Raw genomic sequence first — 21,442 nt, 5'->3', positions numbered from 1 at the left:
GTGCCGGGATAAACCGTTTCATCCACCCCCCCCCCCCTTCCCCCGTTTTCCTCCCCCTTTCCCCTCCTCTCTCGCTCCTTTTGCTGTCCGTTACGCAAAATTATTACGCACAGGCGGAACGCATGGCACACGGCAGAAGGGGGTGGGGGGGTGGAGGGGGTGGGCTTAAAAGGACAATAACAAGAAATGATGACATTGGGTGTCACAGCAAACAGATGTAACTACAGATTATCCCTCACGTTCAAATTAATATGAGGTTAATCTAATAGATTGGACGCTGTAATCTGCTTAGATTGACCACCCATTCTGCGCGGGGGGGATTAATAGTCTTTTGTTTTGAAACGCGGGATAATGATGAAAAAACAAACATCCTAAACACAAACTTAACCCCAATAAACCACATGATTAAAGCTTGAATATTGATTTTCTTGGTTTCCTTTAAAGGTTAAACACTGAACTCCATTGATCTTATAATCCCATTAGACAGTGTTTTACTTGTTTATGGATATTCTGCTTTTTATTGCACATTTCCACCTTGTAAATGAGCATTTTGCATCAAAATTTGAAGCTTAAAGCACCAAAACTACCTGTTTTACAACCTACATTTTAACATAATGAGAAAAAGTGTCCTCCCAAACCAAAATAAAATTGTACATTTAAAGATCATATAGTTATTTTGCCCTCATTCGATGTCAGATTCTGCTTTCTACAGCTCCCATAATGCAGCTGTCATCTTTTGAGTAAATACTGACTTGTTTTTAGTCATTTGGATGCAGTTTCATCGTCGAGCTGCTTGTTGTTCCCTGATTTCATACAATTCCCACAAAGACTCTTAAAAAAAAAAAAAGTGACTAAAAAGTCTTAAACTTCAGTTTTGAATTTCCTCTGAAACAAAACATACAAAAAATACAGCTGCCGTGTGTGTCTGTAGATGCAGCTCATACTCTCCAAAAACCCGATTTGTAATCAGAATGATTAAATAAGACGTCTTTGTTAAAGATGGTTTGTTTTTGTAGGTTTCATGTCAACTGGATCCTGCATATCCCAGAACGCAACTTGAAAACACATTATTTATGTCACAGGGTTAAACTTTGTGCTTTCAAAATAAATTTTTTTTTTGGCTTTTTAATTTTACAATATGATAAAACATGTGATAATATAGTTGAATATACTGAACAATAGGATGATTTTGGGATTGGTACTTGTGAATAACAGTGCTCGTCCTCTTTCTGGAATTAAATTGTTACAGAAGCTATTGGATTAATGGTTTTAAATTATATTTTTGTGGCATGAAGCTGAAATAAAGAGTCTACTGTAGCTCTGTCTCATTGGTCACATATGTTATCGACTGGTTATCTCACTTTTTCCTCACACATCAGGTTAGTAAACACAATATTGTGTAATTATTAGCCGTTAAACATTCGTGTATTAATTAAAAATCTCTGCAGTGGATCGTAAAGCCGAACCGACCTCGTGTGAAGTTGTCGAATCGCTCGTCTGCGTCACCGAGTTTTATTCCTCTTGTTTGTGTTGTTGAAAGCAGGCGGGTTAGCTTAGCTTATAGCTTTAGTGTGGAGCTTGTGATTGGCTGGGTGGGGGAGGGGGGAGTGGGGGTGGGGGGGCTGAGTGGGGTGAAAAACAACTTGATTCAATCATAACACACACACACACACACACACGTGCGCACGCACACGTCAAACTGTAACAGTTGGCAGCGACTTTAATGAGATTTCAGACACGGAGGAGCAGAAACGCACATTTGTGTACAATATGTACTCACTCCCCTTGTGTTTGTAGTTAGATTGGGTGGGTGAGGGTGGAGGGTGGAGGGCATGAGGGGTGGGGGTGGGAGCGGGGTGGGGGGGGGGGGTATATGGATGGATGGATGGATGGGATGAGTGGGATGAGTGGGAGGGCAGGAAGATCCAGTCCTGCTATTAAAAGCAGTCTTTAAGAGCTGTTGTGTAATCCTGTCTGAGAGCTGCTGCTGCCGCTCCGTCCAGCCGGCCGCCGGGCTTTTTGTCTTCATCTGCGCACGCACACACATGCACACACACGCACACACACACACACACACGCATGAATAAACACACTCTCATATAGACTGTTAAGGTGTCAGTCACTTGTTTAAGTGTCAGGCGTCGAGGCGGCAGATTGGATTCCTCACATGCATTCGCGCACGTCGTCTCTCTGGGGGCACTGTATGGATTTCTTGGATTGCGGTTAAACACACACACACACACACACACACACACACACACACACACACACACACACACACACACACACACACACACACACACACACACACACACACACACACACACTCACATGCACGTACGTATACAGTCAGTGTTGCTTAAGTGTTGCCGTGATGACTGTATGGATCACTGTGGTTGGGTAATTGTGGTCAAGTGCTTTGGCCGTATTTGTTATTGCCTCTGAGGTGGGAGGCTGCGTTTGGTCGTACGGAGGGAGTTCAGCTCTGTAGGTGGTGGTGGATGGGGGGGGGGGGTACACACACACACACACACATACACACACACACACACACACACACACACACACACACACACACACACACACACACACACACACACACACACACACACACACACACACACACACAGTGTTGTGTTGACTTGCGTGGGATCAGCCGAGCTACAGGCAGCAGCAGCAGCAGGCAGGTAGCAGCTCTCTCCACCCGACTCCACCTGGAGGCTCGTCATCGTGGGCGACCGCCGGCCGCGGTCGTGTCCACATACCGCCACGACCGGGGCCCGGCGGCAGCATGTGTCGTGACGAGCGTTACGACCACAGCGAAACACTCCTCCTCCTGGTTCCAGGTCGTCCTCAACTTAAAATGGAGTGACTGAACTCTGGTGGCGTCACGGTGACGAGGTCCTGGGCTCCGACCGGGGACCTCCTGGTGGGGTTTCTCCGGGTTTCAGGGTCGTCTCCGGATCAGAAGTGTAAAACACGTCTTCCTTTCCTGTCTAATTTCATCTTATAATAGAGCCGTTAATAACCTTTAACTTTAAACTGTGAAGTTTGTCTTTGTTGTGCAGCAGAGTATACGTGATGAAAGTGTCCATATTTAACTACTACCGAAAATTACAACAGTCTTAATATCAAGTACTTTTTTGAAGAGACAATTTTAACGAAACCTTTAGGTGCAAAATACAGTGAAATGCGCCCCCCCCCCAAATAAACTTCTCTTGTGTCTGTTGCATTATGAGCGTTTTAACAAACTACCTGACTTTGAGGCTAATGCGTCAAGCACAAGGACGTCAAAATGTCAAAAAATAAAGTTGAAACTCCACTTTCAGTAATCCGGTCATCTTGAAACTGAACTAAAAGAAATCTGTAGACTGGAGTTTAAATATCAAGACGAGAACGTTGAGAATGAAGTGACAAAACATCACGAATGGACTGTGAACATCAAGAACATGAAGAATTCAAAACGTCCAAACGGCGCCAATGAAGGTGAAATGTAGCTTAGAGAATTGAGTCAATACTTAGGAAATGAATGCCAAAATATTGGGAATATCGATTTTAAATTGTGGACACGACGTGCAGTGAAAGGTGTTTTTGTTGCCAGTAAGAAATAATTAAATATAAATATCACGCCCACAGACATCGATGCATACAGTTTTTATAAAATAAGTTCTTACTTGTTACAGTTATACGCAGTATGGTGTGCCGTGAGTACAGACACGGACACCCTCGTACACACACACACACACACACACACACACACACACACACACACACACACACACACACACACACACACACACACACACGCACACACACACGCACACACACACGCACACACACACACACACAGCATTAGAAGCTATCTGCTGGAGTCTGTTGGACGTGTGAAGCGGCGGCGGTTGGATGAACTTCCCGTTAAAAACAGTTTTCACGGCCGCAGACGCACAAATGAGGCAGATTTGGCTGAAGGTGGCTCGAGTCCACCGAACGTCCCGGCGAGCCTCGGCGGCGGGGGCAGACCGTGCAGCGTAACAATGGCTGAAAGAGCTCAGCGAGAAGGAATGTGGTCCGTTTTAGTGTTATCAGTTACATATGTGCTTTTCCTACCAACAGCAGCCAGAAGGCTGCAGAGAAGAAAAGACTTTTTCTTTTTTTTCCCTTTTTTTTTGGCTTTCATTATTTGAGATTCAGTTATTAGGAGGTCTTCTGGAGAGAAAAGTCTGTTGCTGTTCAATGTAAAGTCTGTGCTGTAAAGATCATAGTTACAATGGACGATAAAAAAAAAATTATCACAGAAGTTGATCATGCAGAACTGTGAGCACAGCCAGAGTAGGGACACCTAGTGGCCAAACATAGTATGACTCATGCGGATGAATTGAGGAGGACGGGTATGTAGATTGTGAAACGCAACGTTTAACTTCAATCTGAATCTGTTATCGGCTCAATTCTAAGGAACAGAGAGATTCTACAGCGCAACAAATAATCAGAGTAAAATCTAAAACTCAAGCATGTTCCTGTGTATAGAATTTGAAAATGTGACATGAAAGTAACCATAGAAATGATGAAAAGGCTCAAGTGAGACCACAATTCAGAGAAAAGAATGCGAAAAGAACGCAATTTTAAATGTATTTATTTATAATTTTTTAACCTTAACCAAGTCACTGAAACAATGACATCTAAGCCAGGAGATTGAGTTATGGCTTGGATGTGTCTATTTCCAAAGAATAAAAATAGAATAGAAATACTTTACTAACTCCACTGTGAAATTCTGTAAATATGAAGTTAAATATAAATAAAGATTGTACAATCGTCAAGGCGAAACATGCTAATCATGCGAAGCTACCAGAGCTTCAAATGAAGACGAAAGCAATGCTTGGCTGGATGGTGGGTTTATTCAGGAAACACATCAGGGCAGGGGGCGGCAATCAGACACAGCAGGGCAAGTCAAGGCCTGAAACCAGCCTGAAACCGAGTCACAATGTCACAATGACACAAGAAACCAAAAGCGTATCATGACAATAATCTCGTAAAAGATACATGCGGACCACATTACAAGCAAGAATCGAATCATAGAGACCAAACTGCTTCAACAACAACGTGGAAAAAATAAAAAAAAGTTTGTGCTTGAAGTTTTGGCAGGAACAGAACGAACAAACTGAATGAAGTCTAAAGTGGTTGAGGTTGAACCTCCAGCAACACCCAATAAACGTTCAAAGATTAGAAACTACGAGTGGAAAATACAAGTCAGAGCGAACGTCTGGGTTGACGACATCGTCAGGACGAGAGCGTCGTTCACGTTGCCGTACGGACAGGAGACCAACCATTCAGATTGTGAAACGCCTCACTACCTGATGCATGCTGGGTAACGCCGTCCCGCCTTGCAGGGCAAATTCCTTTCGGGCCTTGAACTAGCGGAATCATCGCCGTCTTCGCTTTCCTTCGCGTCTGAGGCGCTCCCAATCTGCTGGCGATGCATCACGATGCTCTCCACGTAAAGATATCGCCGCCCACGCTGATGGCCGTCACCTTGTTCTGCCGCCGCCTCGGAGAGAGAGAGAGAGAGACAGAGAGAGAGAGAGAGGAGAATAAGGTGCGAGGAGAAGGACACAGGGAGGAAAGTGGGAGAAAGAAAAAAAAAAGCGAGAGAAAGGACACAGAGAGACATTTTGAAGAACAAGGTATTATCTGTCCTGCCAATAAAACTCCCCTTTTCTGAATTGGATTGTGAATTGAGTGGGAGAGGAGGAGAGACGGAGCGAGTGGCAGCGGCGGCGGCGGCGGCCCCTGCTGCCGAGCACATTGATAGCAGCCTTAATGCCTGTGATGCTCCAGCGCCGGGCCGGACCGAGGGGGATTGGTTGGAGACGGTGGAACAGGCTGAGCAGGGCGGCCTGCCAGCCGCCTGGCGCAGCCTCAACAGAAACCCTCTGCACCGCAACACCGTTATTGTTATTATCACAAAGGCGCAGCAGAAGGAGAGGCAGCTCTTGAGTTGGCGGGCTTGGCGCCGGGTTAACTGGGGGCGGGGAACGGGAAGAGGAATTTAGAAGGCAAAGGGTGGAGGAGGAATGGAGGGGGGGTTGGTTGAATCTCTCAAAAAAAAAACCCAAACCGTATCAGATCAACTCTGTGAATGGATCGTTCCAGAAGCGTCAGAGTGGATCTCGCCTCAATCTGGAGAGGCTCTGCCATGTAAACAAGCCATGTGCAACCGGCAGTGGAGGCGGAGTTGCCGCGTTCGCGGCCGAAAATGAGTCACGGCGGTTGGAATAGAACATAATATTCTCGCCCTCAGCCCCTCACACTTCAATGGGCTGGAAGAAATCAGCTGGACTGAGACGTGGAGGAACCCTCAGGAAATTCCAGAGAGAAAACCGAGTCCAGACTCGGAGCAGGCGGCGAGGCGGAGCTCGGGAATCCTGGCCGCTCGGTGCGTCGTAAACAGTCGCACCCCCACCGCCGCCGCCGCCGCCACCGCGCTCGCCGAGGAGCTCCGGGACGTCCCGGGGGTCTGGATCGGACGGCGAGCAGAGCAAACACTTGGAGCTCCGCCCACCTTCCAGGCTGACTCATGGAGGAACGAGGCCTCGCCAAACTCGAACCCAAATCACATCACGTCCGCTTCGTAAACAAACAACTTGATTACAAACCGAGCTTTTATTTTGTACACACACACACCTGCTTTTCCTCTTTGATTCCCATTTATTTCTATAGACGACTGACAGGAAGTGACTGCCGCTCAAACAGCCACCACTCCTTCAGCTTGTTGCATTTCAGAAGTTCATTTTGCCATCAAACTCAAATTTACCACAAATTTCGCCTGAATGTTTCAGACGAATGTATTTATTTATTTACAAACATGCACAAAAGGAAAAAAGGAAACAATACACGTGAAACTTTTTGTCCCCTATTTGTTTATTTATTTATTTACAAACGTGCACAAAAGGAAAAAATAAACGTGAAACTTTTTGTCCCCCGATTTATTTATTTATTTATTTATTTACAAACATGCACAAAAAATGAAAAGGGAAACAACAAACAGAATAAAAAATGTATTAATAAAAAAAAAAAAAAAAAAAAAGAGAGACCATCATCCAAGCGAGTAAACCAGCATTTGCATGGTACACACGAGTACTAACCTGTAGTTATGTGCCATTACAGAGTGCCGACATGAGTAAACTAATTGAAAACTACTGGTAGAAACACTACAGTTTATTGGGATTTCTATATTTGGGATGTGTAAAGCTTTTCTGTCGGTTTCTATTCTGCCACGTTCTATTTATTTCCTCCAAATGAGAAGACAAGTTCTGCCTCAGTAACAATTACCCCAATTGATCAAACATCTGCTTTTGATTTGGACTCCTCCAGCTTTCTGGACCTCTTTTATTCCCCGCTCATCTTAAGTGAACGTGGCAGACGAACGTCAGGCAGGTTTTCCGGTACTCTCCGTGGAGGTTGGTATCTTACCAACTGCGAATCTTCCTCTTGTCTAATCTTCTTTACCCGCCGCTTCTAGAACCTTTTGTCTTCCATTCAGTTCCTCGTAGCTGGAACAAGCCGCTCTCTTTCTTTTGGTATTTAAGATGTTGCTCCACACCGAGACGGTCTGGAAACGACCAGAATCAACTTTGTTGTGTGAACAGCTGCTGCATACGTTTGTCCACTGTTGCCTCTCGCTCCAACCAGATGATCGTTTCCACTCGTGAGGCCAAAAGGTTTGTCAGGTACCACAGTCTCTTCCCGTTCCAGGTCTTTCCTCCTCCTGCTCGGGGTCACAGACGCAGGATCAACCCTCCATCGTCTTTAACTCCCACTCAGTCGGTGTGGAAAGACAGAAATATGCAACAAGCATTTAAAAATGACTGAAACTCTTTTGCTTGCTTCACGTGCACGAAACGCAGCAACACTACAGTCGTTGCATTTTATGTTGCTTATGTTGAGACAATGGCTGACCTCAGAGTCGTCTTGGTGACGACTGGCAGCAGTTTGACTCAACAGAAGTTGACAAAATAAAAGCCCGTTTACGCGGGAACGTTTTCAAGTGCAAATGCAAAACCTTCATTACGTATTAGGTCTGCGTTTACACCACGACGCCGCTCTCGTCACACAAAATGCAACTTTTCTGAAAACGCTCAGACTTTGAAGAAACTGGGGAAAATGCAATAAAAAAATAAAAAATCATGTTTAGAGTTCATTGTCATTACAAATGCCACCAACAGCACCGAGTCACAGCCCAACATGCTGTCTGGTTACAACAATCGCTCTCAGCAGATAAATAAAGTTGGAATCAATGGGTCCAAAGGGGGCGAAAAAAAAAAAAAGAGCTACAATCTAAAGTTGCTAAAACACAAGCAAATAGTAAAAGTAACAGTAAAAGTGTTGTTTCCAGACACAGTGAATGGAAATCAATGCTAAAGATTCTTGTAACGCTGGATGTGTACACGGTTTGACATGAAAGAGCTCAGACTTTCTCTGTGCTTTCGGTGACAGTGTGAAATCTGCGGATGTTATTCCGAATTATTTATTTATTATTATATATTTTTTTTACCTTCAAAAGTCGGTGTCACAACACTGGAACCGGGTGTTTTCCTGAAACGGTTTCACGGTAAAGACTGAGCACACGGTGAGTCATCGCCGCTGCAAATCCCACCGCATCAGTCCACAGCATCATCGCACTGATTGTAATCCCACTGGAATCGCCCAGAAAGTGTTATAATGTAATCAGGCGCTCAATTTTAATGTGATTAATGACGAGAGTTGCCTCATACAGTATTCAGCCCCCCCCCCCCCCCCCCCCAAACTTTCTTCTTATTGTACTCATTAAGCTATGCACCAATTTTAATAAATCATCATGCACTCTCGGTGTGTTTGTAATGGGCTTTTGATGCCTTACGCGGCCTTGCGAGGACCACTTTAAGTAATGCGCTGCCCTTATTTAGAGGGATTCGTTTCTGAGTTCCTGCTAAAATAGGTTTGGATAGGGTTTTGTATGGATCTGAGGATTCTCTGTGCGGGTGTGTGTGTGTGTGTGTGTGTGTGTGTGTTCTTGTTGTTGTGCAGCCGGGGCCTGATGGGAGTCCAGGTCCGGGGGGTACAGCTCTAGTTAATAATTCAGATGAGGCTCATTATCATGGCAGCGCAGATCTCTCTCTGATTCCACCTTAATTGCAGGCAGGATGTGCCTCTCAGACACTCTCAAAGTCACCCCCCCCCCCCCCCCCCCCCCCTCCTGTCTGCAGCTGCAAATGACTACCACACACACACACACACACACACACACACACACACACACACACACACGGACACACGGACCTGCATTGGGTCGGGTCCAGTGCAGCTCGCTCCGGATCTCCTTCTCCGTGGACCAACATTTTGCGACGAGGAGATAAGCCCCTCCCCTTAACCTCCCACCCCCAGAGCTTTTGTTTTGTTGTTGCCCATCACAGAGTATCGACTCCGAGGCCAGGCATGCTGCTCCCATTATGAGTCACTTACATTTTTAATCAGATCTTCACGAGGGCTTTCTCCTGTTGGAGGGCTTAGCGGATAAGATTGATGGGAGGTAATCAGTCGGAGGACAGCCGCCCTGTGATTAATGCCGCGGTAGAGTGAGGCTCTCAGCGCTGCGCCAGACGACCCCGATCGCAGCGTTTTGACCCAGAATATTCTCAAGCGGTGGAAGTGAGGAGGGAACCGCCGCTTCGCCAGTCCACCAGCAGGAATGAAGACCTGCACAGACTGCCAACAGGTGGCGATAGCACACGTTAGGGTCAGATTCACCCAAACAGGACAGGTTGATAACATCCATGGGAAAGTTGCCGGGGGAATGTGGACAGAGAGTTTCTGTAGGTGTCTGACTTGATGGTTTAACCGGGTTGGCGCTGAAAACAAAAACACTGAAGATTAACTGCACCCCCATTGAAGCACCACTGTTAGTAAAGGATTGGTTTTTAACTGGTACTTCAATATTATTCAAGAATAACTGAATGATCTGGACCACAACTTCACAACTTGACTATCTTAGAGCAAAGAGTTTCAACCAACCAACCAACCAACCAACCAACCACCCAACCAACCAACCAACCAGCCAACCAGCCAGCCAGCCAGCCAGCCGTCCGACCAACCGACCAACCAACCAACCAACCAACCAACCAACCAACCAACCAACCAGCGAGCCAGCCAGCCAGGCGACCGACCAACCGACCGACCGACCACCCACCCACCCACCCACCCACCCAACCAACCAACCAACCAACCAACCAACCAGCCAGCTAACCAGCCAACCAACCAACCAACCAACCAACCAACCAACCAGCCAGCCAGCCAGCCAACCAACCAACCAACCAACCAACCAACCAACCAACCAACCAGCCAACCAACCAACCAACCAACCAGTGGTTTCATGACTCCCAGTCCATATTCTCCACTGACTTGGTAGTTTTATTGTGACAGTCACCGTAATAACAATCCAACTTGGTGGTCTGTCCACTCGAATGTCCGTGTTCTCCCATCGTTAATGTTTAGAACCCGTTGTTCTCTGCTGCATGTGTGTGTGCTTTCATTACTAAAACAACCAACAGCATCAACTAGTGGGCCCATTTCCGCCATTTCCATATAAACGGAGATCATTTTCGAAATGTTCGCAAAAACGCAAAACTTATCTGAAACTAAAAGCCAGTAAAGATGTGTTTTCTCTTGAAATCTCATCGAAGTGAACGGGGCCTTAACGAGGATCTTAATAAATCAGACTTATGATGGGAGAGATGTGTTGAATCTACATCGTTTTTGGTTTCTGTCTTTTCAGGAGGAACCAGGATGTCGTGTTGAAAAGTGCGTGGCTCTCAAGGTCTCACGATATCGAGGTCTCTTTCGGTGTCTCCCTTAAATCTCTGACGGCTTTCCTCCCTTGACGTTGAATTCCCTTAAAGGACTCAAAGTCTCGAGGAGTTTGCCAAAAGTCTCCCCAGAGTAACCCGCAAGGCGCTGGATAAGTCAATAAACCACGGTGGAGTTTCAGACACACATTTGTTGGCTGACAGCTGCTGAGGAGGTTGACACTTTTTGAAGGGAAACTAATGGCTGCGGCGGTTAAAGAACAACAGAGCATATTAGCGAAAAAGCCCCGCTCCATCATTTTACAGTACTATCAATCACCTCTAATGTGTACTGTGCTGCGTGTGGCTCAGTCGTGTTGGGGTGATGTTCGGCATCAATCAAGGCACATTTATTCACCAGCAATCGAATCCATTTTCATTAAAGATGTCTGTTATTGCACTTTGATCATGGCTGATAAAAGCTCCGTGGAAAATTAAAGCCATTAGTGTCTTCGGCGCGGGATCATTCGCTGTGTTTTAACCAGAATTATTCGCCCCATTGTCTTTGTGAAAACGTCTGCCGAAGCCGTTGGAAGGTGTTAACAGTGTCGGGAAGAGGAACAACGTGCCTACTGTCTATTGTCGGCGCAGACGGGTCAGGGAAGAGCGTCCTCGCTAATGAATATTCATCAGACCAACGACATATTTGGACAAATTACAATAAAAGCCTTTTTTTTTTTTTCCCAGGCAAGAGCTGAGAAAAGAATAATCTACCGCAGAGTCATTTTGGAAGATTATTCATCAAACATCGTCAAAGTGCTTTAAATGGCAGCTTAAGCAGATTTACTTACGCCACGTGCTACGAGCCACGAGTGTGTGTGTGTGTGTGTGTGTGTGTGTGTGTGTGTGTGTGTGTGTGTGTGTGTGTGTGTGTGTGTGAGACTGCTCGCTGATAGCGGCGCGGGAAGCAGGCAGAGGTTAGCGGCGTACGACAGGCCCCCTCGGTGGATTTCTATGTCAGTTTGACGAAAATAGGTCAGGATTCAGAGCCCGGCGTTTAGCATTCTGCCCATGTGACGACTGACGCCGCCGCGGCTGACGACAGTTTGCCTCGAATGAACTCCAGACTCTTTCTGTCTCAACTGTCCCCCCCCCCCCCAAACCCACCCCCCTACCCCCTCCTCCTCCTCCTCTTGCCCCTCTCGTCACCCTCCCTCTGTAATCTAAACTCCGTCCCGTCATCCTGCTCCCGTCTCTCTGCCGCCGCTCACGGAAATTCAAATCTGCCGGCCGTAGATTAAAAGTGCCGCTCAGCCACCCGAGTTGCCCTCGAATCCACGACGTGGCGCATCTGGTAGAATCCATTTGATCGAGATGCACTTTGGAACATCGTAGAGAGAGAAAAAGAGAGCGAGAGATAAAAGAGAGATGTACAGCAGACTTTTATGGGGATAATATTTCAGCCGTGGCCGGCAGTGACCTAGCTTAGCATAAGGTCTACGGTGTGTTTGGTCACCGCCACGTATGTTGGGCCTGATTTATTATCCAGCGGCAGAAGCCGGCGCGTCCCTCTCGACCTGCACGCTTTAGAAGTGACTCTCTTAAAGGTGAATTCACTTACGGACGAGCCGTTTCAACATCCGGCAGCGAGCAGCCGGCGCTGGCATTTGTGGCGCAGCGCCGTTACACGAAGAAACAGTGAATCTGAAGCTTAAGAGCAGGAGAAGCACAAGAAGACTCTTGGATATTCTCATTCGGCATGTTTGTGTCCTTTTTTGATTGACGAGACAGAAAAGAAAAAAAAAAAAGGTTTGTTTGGCAGCCTTCATAAACATCTCAGTTGTTTTGGCTCTGCTATCTGGCTATTAGCCAGCGAGCTAAAATTGCCAATTATGTTTGTGCAGCTCTTAGCTGATTTTGCTTTGCTTATCTCGCGGCTGAAGGGTGGCGGTGTTTTATGAGTGTGAGCGTCCAAAACTGGCCGGACAATCAGCGCCTGTATGATTCCGTGAGCTCGTACATATTGGTTGAATAGCATGAACTATAGAAGGGGTGCAGTGTGTAATTTATGTATACATAGATTGCAGCATAAGGTACAGAATTTTAAAAACTTTGCACACTAAGTAGTTTGGTTCCTAAAGTTTGGTTCCTCAAAGCTCCGTCTCCATGGGAACGCAGGAAAATGAAGGAAAACTTCTCTGAAACACTGCTACTGTGCATGTGCACCATGGTCATAGGAGAAAGTGGTTCTGCACACGCTCACAAGAGGAACAATAACGACAATGGCGACCTCCAGTAGTTTTATTATGACAGTCACCGTGATAACAATCCAACTTAAGTCGTCTGTCCGCCAGAATGTTCATTTTCTCCCATTCTTAATGTTTATAGTGTATTGTTGTATATTGCATGTGCGTGTAGTCTCATTACGAAAACAACCAGCACCGCCAACTCATGGCCTGGCTTGTTAACTACATGCATTTTTCCAGCATTTCTGTGGAAAATGGACATCGTTTTCAAAAAGTTGTTGTGTAAAACAAAGAATTTCTGACATGAAGATGTGTTTTCAATTGAAATGTTTGAATAGTCTTTCCGTGTCATCAAGCTGTATTGTTGTACTGTTTTTTTTTTTTTTTGTGGTATCAGATAAAAACTAACCCACTGTTTTTATCCCGCAGAACAATCCACTTCATCCTAAATTCTGTTTTCGTGTCTCACTCTCACTGTTTAACTAAGTTATCCCATAATCCAGCGGGCGAACCGCGCTCAAAGCAACATTTCACACTCGTGCTGCACAAAACCAATCAGCTGAAATAATAAAAAGAGAAGCAATACTTTCTCAGGGCAACACATGTTGTATTTGTTTAAAAAGAAAATCGGAGGGATGTTTTTAGGGGGTTTGGATGCATTCATGTCAAAATCTGCTGAGCAAATTTATTCATTGTGGAAGTTTGTATTCTTAAAAAGACCCCATTGCCTTCTTTTCCTTCAGCACGTCCTTTAGGGTAAAAGCCATTTTTGTCATCGCAACAAAAACAGCAAGTCGTAAAAGTCATATCAGCGTTGTTGTAAGTGTCTGGCAATTTTAAATATTACAGTGTGACGACCATTTATGTCTCGAGGGTCGGTTAGTGTCTGAGGTGCTCTTGAATTTACCAGGAAATGAGGAAAATGATATTTAACATTTAGTTGTTGTACAATATTGTGGTTGTACAATATTGTGATAGGTAATCACATATTGGCAATAAAAGAAGTCACAGGAAATAACAGGTCTCTGGTTATTTGTACATTAGCTGACAAAAAAAATATTAATTGAAATGAAATGTAAAGCAGCTCAACATTACATTTTCTGAGGTACTGTATGTATTTTTATTTTTAAATGTTTTTTCCCCCAATATATTACTTAAGTTATATATTGGGGAAATATATATAAATATATATATATAAATTTACCTACACCAGTGCAAGTAAAAATACACTCCATGTACCAAATAACAGGAGAACCTGTCAGTTAACTCTTTATAGGACATCAACAAAATACAAGAAAAACAAGTATTTCAATCCTCGACTGCCAAGACAATGTAAATGTGCGTATAGGATAAAAAGTGTTGAATACTGAAAAACAGTTTTCTCCATTTCTAGCTTGAGAAGTTTATTCACTGAATAATTTACTTCTTTTTTTTGTTTTTTATTTGAGGCGATTGAGCTTCATTGTGGGATCATATCAAGTATTATATTCATATATTCACTTGCACTAGTTTTATGTAAAGTTTATATTCAGTTGTTTCCCCCTCATATCAATCACTGGGAGGAAGAGATGCAGCGTCGCTCTGCCATCATGAATTCTGCAATTCTCGTCAATTTACTGTGAAAAATGGTTAAATTCAAGTTTACACCCAACCTAAAATTAAGTAAAAAAAAAAAAAAGTCCAATTAAGAGATTTAAATAACTTATTTGGATGACAGTCCTAATTATTTCCTACCTGGGGGCAACAGGGCAGAAATTGGAAGCAGAAGATTTGACAAAAGGCTTAAAAAGAACCCCCCCCCCCCCCCCCCCAAAAAAAAAAAAAAAAAAGCAGTACATTCACATGCCTCAACGAGAAGCAGGAGAACGACTCAAAAACCTGAAGATCATCAACATACGTGTTTCCATTTATTGGAAGATCATCCTGATGCTGTGCAGCTGTTATTAAAAGAGGTGTTGCTGTGGCTCAAAAGGCTGAATACCTTCAGCATGACTTCCAGGCTTTGAGGTGCTGAAGGTATATTAAGTTGTTAGTGGTGTTTATTCCAGCCAGACTCTTGTCCGGCGAGTTTATTCACCACAGAGCCATTCCTCCAGCGTCTCCTCTCCGTCTTTGTCAGCCTGTACCTGGCGGAGTGTTAGATTGCACTTCCCCTAACTGATTTATTGGTCCTCTGAAAGTCTGACTTCATCAAATCCTTGATACCGCGACTCATATATACTGTCTTTGATGAGTGCCACCGAAGTCGATGTGTGGATTTAATGGCAGCATTAATCTGCCTGTTTAATGGCGTTGTTGAGTGGAAGGTGGTCACCGCAAGACGCGGCACTAAAAGATGAGTTATGGCCGCGGACGGCGAACGATGAAAGGGCAAAATGCAAAGCAGCCGAGACGTGGAGGAGAGTGGCAGAATTAAAAAGGAAGGTCTTCTCGTAACAGGAAGGAGAGCGACGCCTGATAACGACAGTTACCGAGCAGGCAGGGAAATTAAAACTTTCGCAGCGGGTTGCCGTGGCTGAAGAGGTGTTTTGTTGGAAAGCAGGTTTCAATTTTTGTCGTCATAGTCATTTAGAATAGAAGGTCGTTTTACGCAGTGTTTGAGATTATCGAGTGAAGTTTGAACTTCCACGGAGGTGCTAGCGAGAACAGCGCTACGTGTCAAGCCATGGTTATAAACCTACTTGCATGAAAAAGACAAAAGCAAATGACATCTCGAGGTGGCGCAGAGATGTTCTTAGAGATCTTTCACTGTTTTTTTTTTGTTTTTTTTAAACTTATAATTGGAACACTGCCCCCGACGAATGGAGCAGTACCTGTGGTACTGCTCCATTCGTCTATATCTGTAAGCTCAATACAAATTAAAGATTATATTTTGAAAGGCTTTGTACATATCTAATGTACTAACACTTGTTTCTAATTGGCTGTAGGTTGGTTATACGGTTTAACTCCATTTTTGATGACGTGGTTCAGTAACAGGCTTCCTTTATGTGTTCTGTAAACCTCTGGAAGGGTCAACTCTTGGTTGAGTAAATTTGAAAAGTAGATGGTCACCAAACATGTTCACTCATGAGAAGCACACACACAAGTACTTCACGAGTGTAAGAGCTTGGTATTCCTGCTCCGCGGAATTGAGAGGGAAATAGCAACAAGCCCTACAACTTAAACAAGCAGCATCAACAGATGATTTGTCACGAGCTCCAGATACGAATTTCTCTTCCAAGTACTGCAACTTCCTCTCACAGTCCCAAAACATCTGTCTGTGATTTATTGACGCCTCCAGAATGCCTTCAGGCGTGAATGTGTGGCCACGTATCGAAGATAGATGGATGGTCGAGACCGAAAGTGTCAAACTCGTCGTAGTTCAGGATTATAGCCCATTGAGACATTGAGTTTAATAGTAACCCTTTTAATGCATTTTTAACGAATCCGAAATTTTAATTTGTTTTAGTGCGGGAAGATGGAAGCACATTTTAACAAGTGAACAGTTCGATAACATTTTTAAATGGTGTGTTTACCACCCGTATTGAGACGTTGGTGGATTTAAGTTGTTGTTGGGTTTGAGGAGGTTGTCGGTCCTTTACATGGATTTTTTTTCAAACGACTCGGGTTTCCTTCCACTGTGGAAACACATGCATCTGAGGTTAATCTGTGACTTTTTAAATATACGACATATACTCAAGTGTTGGTTGGTTTCTTTGACATAGTAATGTAGTAATTGTAGTAATTATAGTATATCCCTTGCTGCCTGCTGCTCTATTGAAGTGTTTTTTTAATATATTTTTGAATACTTTAGGGTTTTGATCGAATCTACGCTACTGCTCGTTATCAAAAGTGTAACTTTGCACTTCTGTTGTCAACAAACTGACATATTTCTTTTTGGGTTTTTTTAACCATCATAACCTTTGTACTAGTTTTTACTGCTGCAACCACGGTTTGTTGACCCTTCCATTGACCCCAATCTCCTCCCAATGAAGTCTTTGACCTGAAGTCACCACGGAAACTAGGGGGCGCCGTCACCCGCCCGTGTTCAGTTTGGAGGCCGTTTGAAGCCCTGCCGCCGTCTCCCCCGGCTCCTTGACGACGCTCGCGCCGCAGTAAAACACAATTATGGGTTGTAATAAACAGCCGCACAAACAACTTGTGATCATTTTTTATGGGAGGACAGTCTCAAAAATATCGCACCTTGTTATCCACCACGTTGATCAGAGGCGGGGATTTATTAGCTCGCGGTAAAATCAGGCTTTGCCATACAGGGCACGTAATGGGGAGTATAAAATGTGGGTAATTTCATTGATAAAATGTTAAACGGGTAAAACATGAGCGTGGTAATAAAAAGCCGACCACCTTTCAATCACCTTGTATTTCTGCCTCTGAAACAATTTGCTGGATAAGATTGGTAAGATTTCAGGAGTACTTTTTGTCAGTATTTCCACATTGTGGAAAAAAAAGTCATCATATCTAACATCATCCACTTGTGTCATATTCAACGTTGCCATTGAAACTAAACTATGTGAAATAATTAAAGACTTTAAGGACTTTTCATACAATCATTTAGAATCGATCAATACCCAAGATAAGTATTGCCTAATATTGTCTTTTATGTAACTTAGAATATCATTTTTAGGTTTTCGATTCAGAAAAATGGCACGTTTGTATGGCAACGTTTTGAAAATTATATCTGTCTCCATGGAAACGAAGTCACGGCAATCTGCAGGCAAACCTTGTTATTGTCCATCTCCCCATGCATGTGCAGAAGAACTGTTTACTGGAGTCGTGGTGCGCATGTGCAGTGGTAGCATTTCAGAAAAGTTGCTTTTCTTTGCCTGTTTCCACGGAGATGGATTTGGAGCTTTTTGAAAAAGTTCCACCTTGTGAGCCATTTTAAAGAAGTTATGTTTTCAGTGGCTCCCAAAATTCAATGAAAGTTTTCTGATTTAACTTGAAAATCATTTTGTGTAAATGAGCCCGAAAGATGAAATGGATCTTTTAACACAAGTGAAAACCTTGTAAAACATGCAGTCACAATCCGTTGTGGGATTTGTAGGATGATCAAAGTAGCAAATAAAAGCTAACATTGGTTTCCAGGTTGTTCTCTCTCTTATACATCCTCCGCTTTCTTATGAGAAGGAAATTTACCGGAAAGTTTCCTTTGACAGTGAATGTTTTTTTTTCAGTGCGCGCAGTGATGAGAATAACTCTCCTTCCTCTCCTCATGTGCTCTTTTTAACCGCTCCAACATCTGTTCAGTGCTACACCGGATGAACTCTAATCCAAAGTGAATCCAGTGTGAGAGTCTGACCAGACGCAAACCGGGAGCCGTCATATTTAGTATCGTGCCGACTGTGTGAGGGGAGTTCAGGTCAAACCTCACATGAGCGCCACGCCACTGCTTTTCAGATGAGCTCAGAAATGTTTTTTGGCGCAACAATTTAGCAGTTGTGACGTATGTCCGGCGGAGACGTCGACAGGAGAGGCCTGCAGACCTCAGTCTGATGGAGGGGGGCGAGGAGGAGGAGGACGGTGCAGCGCTTGCGTGACGGAGTTATTTACTGAGCTGTTGCTCTTATGAGATGGATATTAAAGACACAACACTGAGGATTCCCTCTGCCCCCCCTCACACACATACACACGCACGCAAACAAATGCACACACGCGAACTGGTTTATAGGATTTGTGGGGACGATGTCACCGATCAGACCTTGTCTTGTCTGCCTTGACTTCTGGTTCTAACTGATGAGGACAGAGGGAATGTCGCGGACCATACTTGGGGTGTCAAGAGACGTGAGTGCAAACTGCTTTTCCAGACAATATGTGGATCCATGACGCTCTAGACCCGATTCCTTTTAAAGACTTTCACTCGTTTGGTTCTCTCCCACAACATGTGTGTGCAGATCAAAGTACCCATAAAGATAATAAAATGTGCACTTACACACACTCTACCCCCCCCCCCCCCACACCCCCTCCCCCGTCCTCCCTTCCACCTCTCCTTCCCTTTCCCCTTTTCCCGTCTCTGCTAATGATCTGCTTCGCCTGTCGCTGCCTGGCTGACTGATGCACACTGACAGCCCCACTCATGCAGAAATCTGCCCCCCCCCACACACACACACACACACCGCGGTGTTGCGTATTTACTATGCATGTGTGCCACACATGCGGCACGCACGCCAACTTGCATAAGCGCTCCCGTTGAGGTGGATGGATCTACATGGACTAATCACGCCCATTTGTTCAGTCACATGTCAGCAGACATATATGCATAGCGCATGACAAATGGACCACACAGAAAGTACATACATTCTCCACGGAGAACCCCCCCCCCACCCATCTCCACCATACCGTTGCATCCTATATGAGCAGCTGACACACTATCCATGTACTTTTATGCAAATGACAACGCAGCAAATGAGAGTGAATGGTGAAACGCGTACATTGGTGAAATTCCTGAAGTGATGAGAAAAAAACACAAATATTAATATCTTTTCAGTCACTGGAGACTGAAAACTCAAACTGTAGTAAAAAAAATAGTAGTGGTGGGAATAAATTGCTCATGCTGATGATAATAACGCTTCAGTCTTTTTGTGCAAAAGTTATCATTAGGCTATGTTAGCAATAGCTGCATATAAAACTATCACGTCATATACATATATTAATTTTGTTTTGAATAGACCAGAGGTCTGACACCTTTATGACCAAAAAAGCCATTTATGTGGCATTTATATATGTTTAATTAATATTTAGGATGGAAACATTTCATTATATTTTCATTTGTTATGCAGCCCAATTTTGGTGTTATTTTGTGGTCATCTTTTGCCTTTTAACTTTTTCTTTTAGCTATTGAGCCTTTTCTTAGAATCCCTTTTAGCCTCGTGTGAAGTATCATTTTAAAACTCTTTAAGACTGTTGGGTTAATAGAATGAGACTAAGATGAAATGTTTTTGATGTAAAAGTTAGTGAAAGCTTCAGGAAGCCACTACATAAGGAACTCAAGAAAATGTCTCTGACAATTTGCTCCAAGTAAAAAATGTATTAGTAGGGTTTTGATTAGTGAAGATTTTGAGCCATGTAGTTATGTGAACATTGTTAGAGTAAACAGTTATATGCTTCAGCTTCAGTGTCATATTTAATGATGAATCAAATAAATGATTTCAAGTTCTTGCAAATTAGGGTTAGCTGCTGTTAGCTAGGTAAACACATGTAAGAGTTGTTTCAATGGTTTCATGGGAAATAATCAAAGACTCTGAAAGTAAAGTAGATTTCATGAATTATAAATACATTTTTCAGTTTCAGAAAGATTGCATGGGTACATGACGTCTTGAAAATGAGGTCTGTTTCCACAAAAACCGCAAAAATAACGAAAATGATGTCGTTAGCATGTTAGGCTCCTCGTTGGTGCTGTCAGTTGTTTTGTAATGAAACCACACACACATGCATACAGAAACAATATGGCACAAAAGAACAAGAAGTTGTTAGCAAAGTAGCATGAGCATGTTCCAGAAATTAGCATAGTTGTAAATAGATTTACATTGATCCAATTTTTTTTTTTTTTAACTAATATCTGAAATGATTTTAGTTAAAGGTAAAGGTTTCACAGCCTTATGCTCAATATTTTATTGGTTCATTAATTGATGTGGTGCCCCTGATCTAGAAGTATACGAGTGTATGTCTGAGTTAGCAGGATGACCCAATTCACATTGTGTTGTTGCCTTTGTGCAATCTTTGACTTGAAGTATTCCTACACATCCAGCTTCGTTCTGGTTCTGCTTGCCGACACCCATCATGTTGCCGTGCTGAACGTGTTCACACACACATTGATTAACCTGAGATACAAAACACTCCACAAATGAATCACATATTTAGCAACTCCTCTAGAAAAAAAACGCAGCTCCTGGATGTAGCACAGTTTTCCCCAAAGTAATAATAACCCAATATCTTTCCGGTCTTTCATTAGCATCTGCCGTGGCGCCGGCTTGGGATTCTCCCGCCGCTCTTGCTTCTAATTGCTAATTGGCCCTTGCTAATAATAAACAGTCATGCATATGGAAATCTGATCAGCAGGGCTTATTTCAATGATATCAGGGTGATTTATTCGCTCAGACGGCCACTGTGGTATCGATAAAAGCCGCGGAGCAGCCTAGCCGTACATCAGTAGTGACAGCGGCTGCTCCCCGTTTGATCATGTGAGCGCCGTCGGCTCGCCACCTGAGCAGCGGCGTCCTGGCCAGGGGGGGGTCATAGGGAGGAAATGAGGTCAGTAAGCAACGTGGTGATGAGGGGGGCTTCACCCACCCCCAACCCACCCACCCCCAGGCTCTTCTTGGTCCATGCACAGTGGGATCATGCTACGCTAGCATATGTAACAACAACACAGATATTTTATCCACT

The 21,442-nt window shown here is 44.0% G+C and overlaps 2 protein-coding genes across 2 annotated transcripts in view; one reads left to right on the top strand and one right to left on the bottom strand.

Moving 5' to 3' along the window:
• The window catches only part of rpl15 (ribosomal protein L15), a 249,507-nt gene that overhangs the window by 150,048 nt on the left and 78,017 nt on the right, over positions 1 to 21,442 (bottom strand). The window lies entirely within an intron of this gene.
• foxo6b (forkhead box O6 b) overlaps positions 1 to 21,442 on the top strand; it is a 49,157-nt gene that overhangs the window by 1,224 nt on the left and 26,491 nt on the right. The window lies entirely within an intron of this gene.

The sequence above is a fragment of the Blennius ocellaris genome, assembly GCF_963422515.1.
Source record: "Blennius ocellaris genome assembly, chromosome: 20".
Taxonomy (NCBI): Eukaryota; Metazoa; Chordata; class Actinopteri; order Blenniiformes; family Blenniidae; genus Blennius; species Blennius ocellaris.
Note: the sequence above shows the minus strand (reverse complement) of the source record. Positions and strands in the feature narration are given on the sequence as shown.